The 15,934-nt window shown below is 47.6% G+C and overlaps 1 long non-coding RNA gene across 3 annotated transcripts; it reads left to right on the forward strand.

The window, feature by feature from the left end:
* Nucleotides 1-226: 226 nt before the first annotated feature.
* On the forward strand, nucleotides 227-11,886 carry LOC135919850 (uncharacterized). Of its 3 annotated transcripts, none has more exons than XR_010570075.1 (3): nucleotides 227-528; nucleotides 5,304-5,507; nucleotides 11,285-11,886. It is a non-coding gene; the product is annotated as an uncharacterized lncRNA (long non-coding RNA). The 3 variants fall into 3 exon arrangements; XR_010570074.1 differs by having other exon boundaries at nucleotides 228-528; nucleotides 5,312-5,507; XR_010570076.1 differs by having other exon boundaries at nucleotides 229-528; nucleotides 5,312-5,488.
* The last annotated feature ends 4,048 nt before the right edge of the window (nucleotides 11,887-15,934 follow it).

Consider the following 15,934-nt stretch of genomic DNA (forward strand, 5'->3'; position numbering starts at 1 on the left):
TCGCCCTCTCTGTACCCTAAGGCTTTTCAATCCTTCATTCCCTTTCCCACGCAGAGCAGCACGCAAGAGGCTATATATTAAAGAGCTTTCTCTCTCTCTCCGGCATGTTTAGTATAGCTTTCGTGTCTGCCAACATCAGTCGATCTGCTGAAGCAGGGCGCGCACTTCCCACATTGCGCCGAAGAGATTGAAGGAGAACTCGAGGCGTGAAACGTGACGTGCTGCCGCCTGTGAGCACACTTCGTTGTTAAACAAAGCTGTAGCCTCTCGACACAGGAAGCCGTGAGAGAAATGGAGTTCTGAAGGCCGCAGCCGGCCACAGCTGCTGGCCGCCTGAACGACACAGCTGCAACGTCGCGGGCTCTCGCGCGAGCACGCGCCGACCGCGGCGGCCTACCCCCCACCTCCCTCCCTCCCTCCCTCCCCGCCATACCGCAGCTTTGTGAGCCAGTCTAGCGGGAGGCGTTGACTGTGTCGCGCGATGGCGTCATTTTCAGCTCGGACCTCGCATCTGGGCCAGTGCAACGGGTAAGCAAGTAAACGTTCATTACGCTTACTCTGTTACGCAACGCGTGGTGGTCCCGTGGCCAAAGATGTAAAAAGGAGAACGAAGGTTTCGATCAGGCCACGGTTATGCTCCAGGCCACGGCTTGCCTTATTCCCGCTCCACTTGCTGTACGTTTGCGCCACTTTGTTTCTTCAGGCCCGCACCGTCCGGCTTCGACCATCGTCTTGTCAATAGTCACGAGTGAATGGCATGTCCCGCATGTTGGGAGTTGTATTGTTCAGAGTAACCTGGCCGACGTCTGTACAACGTAACAAATACAAAGAGACAGTCGTACAAGGGCCTATAGGCCCTTGTACTACTGTCTCTCTATATTCGCTACAGTCGTCGGCGAGTTTTTCTTTCAGGGCATTGCCCAAGATTGATAAACTTGACCAGCAAGCGTCGGTTTAACATTTCTTTGTGGCCCACTTTGCGATGACACTACGCTAAGGACATCACATCGGGGAACACGTAAAACGAATATCGAGTGGCTCTTGTTTACGAAGGAGCGTTCCAGCCATGCCTTGTGTTTTGCGTAGATGTCCAGGAAGTTGAGTACGAAAGTTGTTATAGTGTTATCACATTTCGCCAAGGAAAGTACTCAACGTTTAGGGCAGCTCAAATTAAAGCCCTGACAAATCATGCCGGTTGAAGGCATCGATGATGATGAAGCTTAATCGTCCAAATAGCGGAGGCGCGTATACAATCTAGGAAGGATGACCAGTAATTGGGTGGCGTTCATGATCGTTTTAGTAGGACTGCCCTTAAAGCGACAATATAACAAACGAAAGCAAGCAGAGGAGATGAAATGTGTTCGACCACTCTAACGGGCATGATTCAAGTCTGTGATTAATCAAAGCATGAAAAACACATCATGCTAAGAGACGGGTAGATATGTGGCAGTTTCCCTAATTTCCCTATTTTTCCCTATTTAATTACTGTAATTGTCCTATAGACCTCTCGTTGTTGCCTTTAAGCTAAAGTCTAGAAAGATGTATCTTTTGTCAGGCGGGCTAGTAATCTGCGAAGTTGTTGGTCGGTTGTCATCCTCTTCTTTCGAAGAAATTTTAAGCGTGCTTTGTTTTGCTTTAATGATCATAATGATTTTCTCCAAAAATGGCACTAACACTGGAGGTTAGGCTAGTAATCAAGTGGTCTTGAGAGAACAAAGAGACAATTAAAAATACCAAAGGTGGCGACCCAAAGCAAACAAACGAATGCGTAATGCAGTAGTTAGCCTTTCTATCCTATTTCGCCGTCGTGACTCAGCATGTGTTTTCATTTTCTCCGATATTGTAACTTAGGAGGTTCAGGATCGATGGCAGTGAGATAATACACAATCCTATGGTTTCGTGCCTATATCAAATGCCAATGGATGTTGACGGTATTTCTTGAGTCTGGTCAATGTGTCTTGACGTGCTAAAGTTATGAAATATTTATATGCAGTATTTCAGGCATTTGAAAAAATTCTGCGTAGTCCTCTATTCATTTGAAGTCCGGCGTTTTGGTCCTTCTCTGTTCGTCCGTGTTTATGTGTGCACTTGAACGATGTTTCATAGCCCCTACATCTGTTCTTTGAATGACGACATTTATAAAGGCGATTTAACCAAATTGCTTCACTTTCTCGGTCTTCGGCTAAAACGGGCATAGCCTGATTGTCAATCGTCCTGCAAGCCGCCTTTAAGTACTCTTTCGTCTCTTTTACATCGAGGCTGTTCATAGGAGATTCACAAATGACACCTTGTTGGGGTGTTTTACGACAACACACCGTAAGTTTGTCGTCAGAAATCGCTGCATGTCAATGGCCAAAAGCTGAACAGGCCGAGTTTAGTAACACCACCAGAGACAGTTCCAGGAGGAGCACTTTCGAGATGACCAATTACGCTTCACGTGACCACGCTAATGAGGCAGAGCGTGACTATCGCCAACCATGCATGGGCTACTTACACACATATTTATAATTACTTTCACTGTTGCGGCAGCGCTGCCAAACTTCTGCTTCTGTGTTTGCTCAGAAATTAAACAGACCTACACTTTGCGCGCCTCTTTCGGCTAATCCATTGCATTGAGAAAATCTCGGACTGAGTCGTATGTGCACAAAGTCATACAGCCTCATGAAGTGTATGTAGTAATGTTGTAAATGTAGAATATCCATTGAAGACTGCAGGTTGTTAGGCTTTTCAGACCCACGAGCGATGGCGAGGACCCCTCACGGGGTTCGAACAGTGTCGTCGTGGTCGCTGCCGTACGTTAAGGTGGCTAGAATATGCGCACGTAGTTGTCGGTGTTGGCTAAAATGTGCATTCTGCCGCAGTAAAGAAGCCATCGACCGCAACTGATCGCACATGCAAAAGGGTGTTGCAGACATTTGCATTATTATGATTTTATGAAGAGGCGCGGAACTAAGGCAGTACAAATTACAGAGCGAGTTCGAGGGAACCATACTTGTATTCAAGATGAAGGGAAAGAAATGGAGTTCTACTGGTAACAATGCGCAAAGCGGTAACTGCCGATCCATTGGAAATAGAAGAAAGAACCTTTACAAATGCGGGGCGATGAAGCTTATGCCAGCATAAAGAGAATAATCATCTTTGTTTACCACATTGTCATGTACTGTATGGGAAAGCGACTAAATGATGTTATGACATTAGACAAGCTGTATTAATAAAATGCACTGGATTGACACGTAAACTAGTTTTAGCTGGAAGCGTTTGGGAAATTCTTCTAACCTGTAGTGGGCACAAACCGGCGATCGGAAGCCTTCTTTTAAGCTCAGTTGTTACTGCGCACTATAGGCCTAATGTGGACATTTTGGGTTCAATTCTCACCTTCGAATACGGCATCCGTTCATATTCGCCTCGATGTCAATGAGGGAAACTTGAAGATGTTGTGGATGTCGCGAAGTCACATTCATACTTGAACGAAAAAACCAGTCAATAACACAAAGGACAAGAGGAGACGTTCACACCACAACGACCAGTCGTTGAGGTGTGAATGTCTCCTCTTGTCCTTTGTGTTTTTGACTGGTTTTAGTATGTACCAACTGGCCCAGATTTCAACCCTTCTGCATCACATTCATAGAAGGCAAGGTTGTGACGCTGAATGCAAGGGGTTATGTGTTTATTTAGATAGAATAGGCAAGCGAAAGAATGGAAACTTTTCACACAGCCATCGATGGACTACAACTCAAAACTTCCACTGGAGTTTCAATTTTGATCTCCTTTCTCTCAGCCATATCTCCACCGAATCCCCCTTCAACGAACCTGCACGTCCTTAAAAGCATCCACAACATCACCCTCGCCCCATCGTTCGTCCAATCACACCGCGGTGCGCGCAGTGCGCACACAACGGGGCTCCAGGGTCACACTATCCGGAGTTCCAACACCTCGAGACCGTTGCCATAACTCCTTTGCAGTGCGACGCGTCTCTTGTCTCACAACCTCGCAATACGCAGTCCCTCAAAGCAAACACTTCGACCCACGTTGGGGCATCTGGTGCGTTCGCGCAATGTCTCGGCATGAGTGCGGTCCAGCGGCGATGGGTTTGCTTCGAGACTACGGCACTGCTTCAGCGAACAGAACGGCGGAAGCCCCGATTCGCGGTCAACCCACTTACGCGCTCTTCGTAAGTCGCGGCTCCCCCCCCCCTCGCCCCCCCCATGGCTGTAACTATCCACCGCCATCTTGTTGTCGGGCCACGCGTCTCTTTTATTACGAGAGCAATTATATGGACACTCCAAGCGCATTTTTGCCGTTGATCCGGACTGAGTGACCGACTGATATCTCCAGTGGACTTTCTCTTCCTTTAATCTTTCCGTCCCCCTTTCCCTTTCCCCAGTGTAGGGTAGCCAACCGGGCTCAGTCCTGGTTAACCTCCCTACCTTTAATTTATCATTCTCTCTCTCTCTCTCTCTTGCCGTCAGCGTTGCCGTCGCCGTGAGGTTCCGTATGAGTGAGGGTGAGCCGGCGAACGCGGTTACGGTGCCTCGACGTCCTCCTGGTCCGCATCTCCCTACAGAGTGGAGACAACCGTAGCGTCTACTACGGCGTTGGCCACACGAATCGCGGACGGCGTTGTAGACGCTTTGGCGGACGCCGTAGGGACGCGTTGCCGGCGCTCGTGTGTTAGAAGCGATCTGCGACGTGGCTAAAGTGCTCGCCCGTGCAGGCCTCATCTTCAAAGCGATCTGCCATGTTGGAAGAGTGCGCGCAGTGCCGGTAGCTTCGTATGTGCTGTGCTTTCGACGTTTCGTTCGCGTTGAAGCGAAACATTCATGAAGGCCAATTCGCTCACTGCTGCCGCGATTAGTTAAAACACGTTGACGGGTTAGTTGGTTTGAATGCACGATAGAATGTGTAAGCGCGACTGAACAAGGACGTAGAAAGAAGCACACACGCAAAGACAGTGCTGTCCTTGCTGTCTTTGCGTGTCTGTTTCTTTCTACGCTCCTGGTGAGTCACGCTTACCCATTCTATCATTGTTAATTTAGTTAGTAAGCGAACGTTTACAAGTTTACACGGCCGATAAAATTACTATCCTTACTTCGTACAGTTATCTCCTAATTTGCTATCTCAATCGATGCTTCGCCCTTCGGGCGGAGCTGCGAATTTTTTCCCCCACCGCTCGGCCCTTACAAGTAGCCGCCCGCACAAACAACGCCCAACTCCACTGCACCAATTCGTGTATACCACATTCGTACATGCGTGTATGCGCAATGTTGCGCTTTCGTGGTTCCTCGAGTGAACTTTTCTTTCAGCCGTGCAGTACTGCAGGGCTGGCGCCATGACGGAAACGCAGTGGCTGGTGCTTCTGATCGCTCAGGTGGTCGTGGCCTTCGTGTGTCCGCCGAACATCTGTGAGAAAGCCAAGTGCCCCCACGTCTCTGCGGAGACCTGTCACGGTCGACTCAGCACCGAAGGCAGCCTCTGCGGGTGCTGTGAGGTCTGCATGCACGAATTAGGTGATTGTATTTGGCCAGGGGCGGAGTGAAAGGTGGAGAGTGAGAAGGGCAGATCTTTATCCCGTCTTACCTGTTTTACGCTTCTGGCCTTTAGACATAACAGAGGAAGACGGGGACGATAGCCAGAGGACACAAATAGACATATATGTGCAAAGAATTTTCTGTTAGGCATCACAGTGCCCCACGTGGCAATGTAACACACAATAATATAAGTGTGTACTCAAATTCTTATTATACATGAAGTTGAAAGTGCTGCGAGGTAAACAAAAACCTGCGTATATATATATATATATATATATATATATATATATATATATATATATATATATATATATATATATATATAGTATACAAAGTTAATGACATCTTAGTTGAAATCGAGAAAAAGAAATGGGCATGGGCAGGACATGTAATCAGGAGGGAAGATAACCGATGGTCATTAAGGGTTACGGAATGGATTCCAAGGGAAGGGAAGCGTAGCAAAAGGCGGGAGAAAGTTAGGTGGGCGGATGAGATTAAGAAGTTTGCAGGCACGGCATGGCCACAATTAGTACATGACCGGGGTTGTTGAAGAAGTATGGGAGAGGCCTTTGCCCTGCAGTGGGCGTAACCAGGCTGATGATATATACATATATATATATATATATATATATATATATATATATATATATATATATATATATATATACATATATATATATATATATATATATATATATATACTCACAAGCCTGTTTCACTTATTTATTCTGATGCAATAAGATTGGCTATCTAATCCGCGGTGCTCGAAATAAAATGTGGGAGCTGCTTCTCATTACAATTTTTCGGATGAAATGAATTCTAAAAGGTAGCAGTTTTGAATAAGAGATCAAAAACCTTACGTGCGTGGTCAAGGCGACGTGATGCCAAATGAGGGTTCGTATACAGTATTTTACAAACTCTTATTGCGGAGTATGGAGGCACGCAGTACACACAGACGATCACAACAAAAGAAAGGCAGTGATGGAGCAGGCGCTGGGAACCTGACCCAGAAGTGTATGAAAGCAACACAATATTGACACGCACAACTAATCACGTCGGCGCTCACAACACCGAGAGCTCAACGTGAAGAAAACAAGGAATATAATGCACCCGGAATCATCGTTGCGAAATCAGAACTACCATATGTATAATACCCTTCGTGGACACGTACTAAGACAAACGGACCTCAAAAAACAAGCTCCCAAAGTAGCACCAGTTCTTATCCCGAACGTAACCTTGCTCGAGCACAAAAATTGTCGTGCCCCCACAATGTCCGGACTTCCAACTAAGAACGTCATCCGGCCCGTCATCAAGTGCGGTTTCTTCCTCGAAAGCTAAATGGTACACGCCTATTACTAACACCATTAGATTGTTGATGGCTTTGACTAGGTGTAAGGATAATCGAGGTGTCGTTGATTGCCGAGTGGAACGGTTGTTCGGCAGCCAATGCCACGTGATGATGTTACATCGATGGCCATAGCTGACGGATCGAGTGATGTCTTGCGCATCTGGGAGCAAGCGTTCCCAAGATTGCTGCTATTCGGGGCATAGTCACGTTTCGTCGTATTGTCAAAACTCAGTAATCGCCATGTTCTGAGTAAAATCAAGAGAGGCTGTAGCATCCCTCTGGACCAATCAGAGCTTACGAGACGGCAGCAACGAAAACGCAACGGAATTTGACAATGTTCCCAACAGTGCACCAAGTCTACGAAAGGCTAAGCACGGAAATCTCCACTATACACGGTCCATCGCAACCAGCGCGTGTGCATCATGTCATGTGACCCGCATGGAGCTCAGGTTAATCGATTAGTGATCAGCCACAACTGCAGAAGAGCGTGGACAAGTTTCTCGAGCAGTGTTAAATTCGTTTGCTACGCCGCGCAGTCCAGTGCTAGCTGATTTGTAAAGTCGATGTTTTGAAATACCGTGTTTTTGACGCCATATATACTGCTGTCTGTTCCTGCTGAGGCCAACCTCGGACCCTTCGAAGAACCCAAGTCGCTTCAATCCTTTCCGAATCCAGAACACAGGGTGTGCATATGTGTGCTTGTGTCAGTGACGCCTGTAAGCTAGTAAAAGCAAACAAACACCTCTACACGACTAGTTCAGTTTTGTGCAGAGCATCCCTTTGCTTTACTTAGCAGTTTGTGATACAAATCGTTCATTGGTATTCTACGGCTGAGCATGAGCTAGAAGGTTTGATGACAGTGAAATGTACAAGCGCTTGTGCATATAGATTTAGGGGCAAACTTAAGAGGAACCGTTCTCTGTGCGCAAACTCCAGCTTTCTGTATCCCTAAAACGTGACGACACATCTTGTTCGTTGTCAGAATGGCGCGCGAGAGGGCTGTATAAGCACGGCGACGACAGGAACCGCTAACTTGAGTTCATATACGTGCAAAAATAGTCGCACATATACTATTTGCATCCTGTACAATGTCGCAACTGGCAGTATACAAAGGTGTAGTAGTTGCGTGAATAGCACAGCTGCCGATACATTCACGGAGGTACGATGTGAACTGTTATAATAGAGCCGACAACACAGCTAGAAGCACGACAAAAGCGAGACCACCCTTATGCAACTCATGACGACCCAAGAGGAGACAAAAGAGAACAATGTGCGACAGAGTTGTAAGGCCTCATAAAAAGGAAACTTGGTTTTCTTTTGTTTGTTTTTCAGTAGCAGGAAAAGTTAATATCAAGAAATTTAGCCGTCACCGATTCTGTCATGTCGGGACCCACGACGTAGACTAAAACGTCCGCACTGTCCCGCTAAATTCGGTATATGGTTGGTGACCCTATACACTCGATGGGGCGAAGGAAGAGCGTCGAGGATTGTTTGAAAATATACGGCGACTAGCCCCGCAATTCTAGCACTCTTGTTCTCTGCTATTGGTCTGCACAAATGAAAAAAGAACGCATCGCTGGAGTTCCGTTTGCCTCATAAGTAATAAAACTTCCCCACCAAGAAAGCAATATAGAGCCCCAGGTAGTAGCACATGTTAAATTTTATAATGAAATTTATGAGGAATCAAGCGCGAATGCGGACAATAATCTGGCTGAGAACAAGCTCTTAGAAACGAAGTTGGACATGTCATTCAGTTACCTGTCCGAAGAATCGGTTAGCGGTGGTATACAGTGGAAAGTCTTTGTAATGAAGTGCTTGGGGCCCCCGAAATCATTTGTTATGCAGGTCACTTCGTTGTAAAAATCGCGCACCGAAGAGCTCACAACAGAACCGGGACATGATTGTTCCTTCATTGTACACGTCACTTCGTTGTAGAGGCATTTGTTGTACAGGCGCTCGACGTATATTGCACGTTAAAGCAGCATATGTGTCAAGTCAAAGGAAACGCGGCCAACTATGGCAGAAAACGAGAAAACGCCATTGTCTAGTACAGGTTCGAAAATGCCGAGGAAAATTTAAGGGGGAAAGCTGCCGAGGTTCCTCGATTGGTACTCCCTCGCACCAATCGATGATCGTGGGTTTGGCTCCGGGGGGTGGCGGCAAATTGTCTTTTTTATTTCCCGTTTCCTTATTATTTTGTTGTTGCAATTAAAGGCGCTTAATTTCTCACGTGCTTTCCTTGGCTTGGTTTTGGTAAGAAACGGCAGAGCTTTCTGGTCTTGATGCTAATCGCGCTCATAAACGAAATTAGAGCTCTTCCTTTATAGGACGTTTCAAGATGTCGCAGCAAAGAGTAATTGAAGATGACTTGGAGAGGCCTTCGTGTTGCGTGGAACTCAGCGACACTCATTACAGGGATAATTAACGATGTCTTGTTGCTTTTATGCAAATCTCTAAGTAAGGGTGACGGAACGCCGTGCGTACGTACTGATAAAAGACGTCAACAACCAATAAAAAAAAGCTGAAACTGCGTTTCTAAAATGACAAAAGGTAATTAGAAGATAAGCATTCGTTTTCTCCTTATACAGACTCTTCGGAGGACGTGATTTATTTTCTTTAAACTATTGGTAACATCCGTTAATACCAAGAATATCTCGAAAGTCACAGCGCATGCTGTATAGTCGTTCTCAAACCATACGCTTGGCTCTTACAGAGTATGTAAGGTTGCAAAAAGTGCTCTTCAGATAAACTCAGTCGTAAGGCATTATGAACACGCCTGCATGTCTTAAGGTGCCCAAACATTCTCCGTGATGTAGTTCTGTAGCAAACTTTAATGCGCGACAGCTGCGGCTCCTCATTAAAATAGAATCGGGCTTGTACGTCCTGTCACATGTTCCGCCGATGCATCGCGATCTCGCAATTATGTTGCAATTTCTACACCTTTTTCTCACTTCGCCACGCACCGCAAACGCTACCGCCGTCACGCACATTGCAACGCACGGGTCATCCACGAAACGTTGCTGGCGGAAGCGGAAGCAATGTAGCCTTCACTTATTACTCGCCACAGTAGCAAACTGGAATGGCCTTTCCTATCACAACGCAACCCTGACCAAATGATCTGCATTCATGAATTAAGTATTATTTGCGAATAACAATGTGGATGACGACTCCTTCAATTTTTCGTTTTTCCGCCCATCGTGTAATATAACCCGCAAGGTGTTATATTACGTATAACGCAACCCGCAGTGCAAGTTTTGCCAACCAGTTGCGACTGTGGAAGCAACATCTCGGGAGCATCGCCGCCAACCTCTAGCCACAGCGTGGCTCAATCGACTTTGTGTCGGGGAACAATACGCGCCTCCTCCACTCTCCGCCGCTTCAGCTAGGATGCGTTTGATGAAGCAGGCTTTGTGCTGAAACCACCGCCGACCTCTAGCCTCATCGCCGTTGTGACGGAAGGAGTTCGGCGGGCCAACTGTTGTTAGCAAACTCCCCAACGTGGACCTGATCTGCTACGGGTGCGCGATTTGCCGCGGGAACGCCGTTTTTCGCTCCTTCCCACGCACCGACCAAGACGCAAGACAACGCGCTACCCGGAACGGCTCCGAGTTCTATGAAATTCGTGTGGTGTCGGTTTTGGACCGTAAACGCGTGTGTGTATGCGTGTGTGCGTGTGTGTGTGTAAACCGTGCCGCGGAGAGGCGGCTAGTTTGCGATGACTAAACGAACGTTCGCATCAACTTGTATCGGGAGAGGACCGAGTGTTTAAAAACCGCTGTTGTGCGTCTGCTCAGGTCACTCTCTCTCTCAAGCAGCCATGTTAGACTGATGTATTTATCAAACAGTCATGTTAGACTGACATAAATACTGTAACTAAACCCATATTCCTCGTTCTCGATGAGAAGCAGTCCTTCCCTTCATCAACGTCCTCAGCAGGGATAAGTTGGACCACGGCATGGGCCAGCTACCTTCGAATTCATGCCGGACTCCAATCTTGACAACGGATCACGAACGATGGGATTGAGCCTCCAATCCTGACAATACTTGCAGTCAGTTTGCTTTTCTCCTAACTGAGACCTGCATTTTATTGGAAAGAGTGTGGTCACATAAAGTGAACCAGCTCAGCCTTTTAGACAGTTGTGGTGTCCAATAAAATGTACAAGATTGTTAGGCAGCATTTCATTTATTATAAAGTTATGCGTAGCATGATTGGACAGTTGTTGTCATGGGCATCGTATCAAGTCAACCCAGTGGAGGAGGTGACTCAAGATGAACAAATGCCCTAATTCACAAAATAAGACAAGGCTTCTGATTCAGAGGAGAAATGTTCTTTGTGTTCAAGTATTTTTTTGTCTGCAAACTTTTGTGCCAGCGTGTGAGTGACGTTTCTTTCTCGTTTTCATTTCAGGGCTTGGAGAACCATGCGTGTTCTTGCCATTGCTCGGAGTGCCCCAAATATACAGATGTGCGAAGGGTCTCATCTGCTATCCTGATACCAAAGTGTGCAGTCGACCTCAGTGGCACATGGCTACTGAAGTTAATTACAGAAAAGTTTAGACATTTTTTTCACGTTTAATAAATAAAGCAACCCTGGCATCACGAGAGCTGGGGCTACAACTCCGCAATTCCAACATTTACTTGCTGTAAAGAAAAAATGCTGCTGAAAATACTATCGTTCTTGGAAGCCTGCCTCTATGGCAATGTTGAGCTTTCAGATTATCGCCCCTGTCTACTTCACACAGGTGTGGAGAAGGCGTTTAATAGCGCGCTAATGACTATTCATGCTCAGCGGTCATGTGTTTTCTGAAGTTGGAGCTCAGTGAAGTCTTGGTGCCATGATATAACAGCGCACCTTGTAGAAGTTTTAACGTAACCAGTGTCATTAAGAACATAAGCTTTATTTCGGCAAGTGTAATTCAATTCTTGTATTTTCTTCGGGCACCGAATCTTTCAAAAGTTCGAGTGTTTGTTATTTCAAGCGCCATTAAAAGAATACATCTTTTATATGTATGCCTATATTTTGCCTGCTTTTTTACATTCAGTTGCCAACCAGTGATGCCAACAGTTATCTGCCGTACAAATTAGGCGACACGTAAAAAAGCGTCAAGTGTCAACATATTATTTTTTGCAACAAGGATCCCGGTTTAACAGTAACCAGTACGTATACGCGCAACGTGCTTCCTTTTGATCTTTCTCCTTTAAGGCGTTTGCTCTATCGCACACATGAGAAGTACCGATTCACTGAGAAGCTGCAGACGCTAGCCTGGCTCCCAAGAACATTAGAGCTACGAAGCACCAAAGTAATCTCGCAGATGCACAAGAATATGAAAGCAGGAAGTTTTTTTCTGCTTTGTTTTCCGACACCATGTGACCTTCCAGTTGAGTTAGCTTTCGTGTTGTCCACTTGACTTTTCTTGTCCGCACACCTACCTTTGTTATTAATATGAAACCGTATCAACCAACCCAGCTTTCAGTAGTTCTAAAAAATATATATAAAGGCAGCGTAGCAACAAGTGCCAGTCAACTTACCTATGCGTATGCACATGTGTTCTTTATTCGCTCATTGACTCGTGTCTCGCCGATATGGTCATTTAACAGCAAAATGTTGTGAGGAAGCCGGGGATGAAGTTAGGCAACATTTCCGATGTTCTCAAATAAATAACTAAAGAAAAGAATCTAACTTCGGAACTGTACAGCAAGGCAGATGCGTAACTAATGCATGCACGTGTTACAAGAGTGTTCAGTGATATGGGCTTTTATTATGGTAATGATAATGCGTCCTCGGTCAACTTGTACCAGATCGTTGGTTGCCAAGCATGATAATCTTAGAACCCATTTGAACGAAATAACTTTAATGTGCACGTCCAAAAAAGAAAAATATAGTTCACTTCGTCCGTTCGCCATACTTGACTGACCCGAACAGGCACCTTTCGTTCGCATCACAGATCGTGGGTGCCGAGTTCGCAGCCGTGCACTCGCTGGAAACAAAATCTTCCGAACATACACGTGGCCAAGCTGACGGCGTCAAATGCTCGCCATTTATGCTGGCAATCCAATGCCGACGCTCGTCTGCAACCTCAGCGGTGGAGCCCGCGGTGTCGCCGGGGTTGATGATGCGCTTCACGTTCATTTCCGAAAGTTATTTTCGCAGCCGAATACAGCACAGTAGTGCAGCCCGTTGACCTTGAGTCATCTGATATCGCAGCAATCACAGGCGAAACGCGTTAGAATCCCACTAATTCGCAATGACACCGCTACCGTTCCAAACTGACGCTGGGTGCGACGGCGATCCACACGTACCAGTGCGAGAAGGAAAGTGGCGCGGCGCGCTGGTTTGAGGCTGTATTCCTCCTCGCGGCTAAAGCAGTCTACATTTGCTCATTTATTGCCTTGTTTTTACAGCGAAGCTGTATACGCCTACCGTGTAAGGGAATTTTCGTGTCGCTGGCGTGCTAAGCAAAAACCTCCCCATACGTGGGCGGATCCCGGAGATAGTGCAATGCCCCACCGACCCGCGGCGGAGGTGAAGCAGGCGTTAAGCACTCCCCATACGTGGGCCGATCCAGAAGATAGTGCGATTCCGGGCTGACCCGCGGCGGTGGTGCAGTTCGCCATTAAGGCGCCCAGATACACAGCTTCGCTGGTCATTCGACTGCACAGAAAGGAAGGGCACTGAGTTTTCTTTTAAACTTTGATACTTGTCGATTTCTGTCTTCTTGGCATTTCTATGATTTCCAGTTTTATGTAATTGCTGTGGAAGGTTATTCTGCGCTTCTGCTCGTTCATGTACTTGACCACCAATCATGTTTTCAGGGATTGTAAGTAAATAAATAAATTAGTTGTGTAATTGCTGTGGCCGCGGTTAGGAAATGCCAGGTTTGTGTTGTTTTCTCGTCAGGTTTGTCTCTGTCGCCCTTGTTGTATGAACACCTCTAGCTGCTTCCGCCCTAATGTGCAATATTTTGCACGATAGTGTTTTAAATGCTGTTGTGCAATGACTACTTCCGATAGGCTTTGTTGCAAGTCTGACGAGCCTATAGCGCCAAGTGCATCTCCATGTGAACGACGTCTTGGCTAACGCGCTTCACCACTTCACTAGTTTTACAAAGAAGGGCTTTGCTTTGCCTTTATTCGCAAACCGTTCTGAATAGCACAATAGCTGGAGAGGTGGGTACTTGCTCACAATTGTAATCTTATCGGGGAACGACGCGGGTGCCAGCGACTTGAGCGTCATTGACTCTTCGTGAAATATTCTAATTGCTTCGTGCTGCGATCATGCAGCATTCACCACCATGGCCACAGCATAGGTCACCATTCGCACCTAGGTACACTTTACGACCACCGTATAGCGCACTGATACCATGGTCACGGTCACTACGGCCACGGAAGCTATACGGCTACATTGCGGTTATGGTTTCGGACATTGCGGCTCATGTGCGATGGCGGGAATGAGGTGGGTGAAGCAGTGCGATCACTCGGAAACTTAGATTGTCGGCGAACGTGTACCGGTATCGCAATATTCCGAAGAACAAGACGCGATGGGGGGGGGGGGGGGGGGGGCGTTTCCAGCGCTCGTTCCGCTCGGTCGTGTTTTTCCGTAGCTCCGGATTTTCGCCCCTTTTGCTGGTTTTTTTTCCCCTCTACTGGAACTGTGTTGTTTATGGACCGCTTTGGCGGTTCGTAATTACTACTGGCGCCTATCTACAAGGTACGTCGTCATCTACACCCTCCTGCTGCGCCGTCGAGCTCGAGTTCTTGTGCGGCTTCGCGAGTGCGAGTGCCCCCGCGGCACTCGCCGCGCCGGCGCGGAGCATCCAAGCTGCTGTCCGCTGCGTCGAGGGAGCGGAACATTACCGATGCAACTGCCATCCAAGCCAGGGACGTCTCCTCCGTGGGGACAAGTGCAACGGGTGAAGGCGGCACCCTGAGCATGGATACCACCAACATGGAGCAGATGATGATGATGATGATGATGATGATAGCAACTTTATTGTACCGCCGGATAAGGAGGCCCCTACTCACCGTCCCTGGCACACAGGCCTTGGGGACGGGGGCCGGAACCTCCGCGATTAGAAGCAAGCAAAGAGGTCTTGACTCTTCGCGGCTTCTTCCGCCAGGCGGATGGCGTGTTGCTGTGGAGTAGGGTCCTCGCTCCGCAGCAGGGCTTCCCAGGCCTCTCTACAATTTATGTTTGCTTTAGCCCCTGGTGAGCTAGCGCATTCCCAGATTATGTGATCGAGGGTCCCTCTCGCCCCACAGTGTTTGCACTTATCGGTTTCTCTGTCATGCATAACATGGTATGCCCAGACCGGGTTTACGAAGTTCCCAGCTTGCAGGCGCCGCCATGCGACTGCCTCTCTATTGTTTAGACTTTTATCCGGTGGTGGCACCAGTCTCCTGCGTAGCCGATAATTTTCGACAATCTCCGTATAATTTTGCACACGCTCGTCCATGTTCCGGCAGTCGGGCGGTTCCACAGCCACCCGGAAGTAGAGAGCTCGGGCTAACTCGTGGGCCGCCTCGTTGCCAGGAACGGACGTGTGTGCAGGGGTCCTAATTAGGCTAATTTTTCTGTTCAGCCGTCTACTGGCCAGAACCCTTGCCGCTTCCGGCGAGATCCTGCCCTTTCCAAAATTCCAGATGGCCGTTTTGCTATCGCTAATTATGAAATTTGCTTCCGTTCCCACGCAAGCGAGCGCTATCGCAACTTCTTCAGCCGTTTCCGAGTTGCGGCTTCTAATGGTGGCGGCCGATACGGGGGCACCTCGGCCGTCGACCACCGAGGCGACCGCCGCACCCGACTTGCCACTTGCCGCGTCCATGTACGCAACCGACTTGCTGTTCATTGAATCAAAGCGTTTGATTAGTGCTTCTGCTCTTTTTTCCCTCCTCTCCGTGTGTAATATGGGATGCATGTTACGAGGGAGGGGGGGAATGATTATATTTTCTCGGCAGTCCAGCGGGATGTTTGTCTTGCCTCGTAGTCCCCTGTCTGTTTGCAGGCCTACCATATCGAGAATAGCTCTGCCCGTGGTCGTTCGGCTTAATCTTTCAAGCT

The sequence above is a fragment of the Dermacentor albipictus genome, chromosome 9 (genome assembly GCF_038994185.2).
Source record: "Dermacentor albipictus isolate Rhodes 1998 colony chromosome 9, USDA_Dalb.pri_finalv2, whole genome shotgun sequence".
NCBI classification, from domain to species: Eukaryota; Metazoa; Arthropoda; class Arachnida; order Ixodida; family Ixodidae; genus Dermacentor; species Dermacentor albipictus.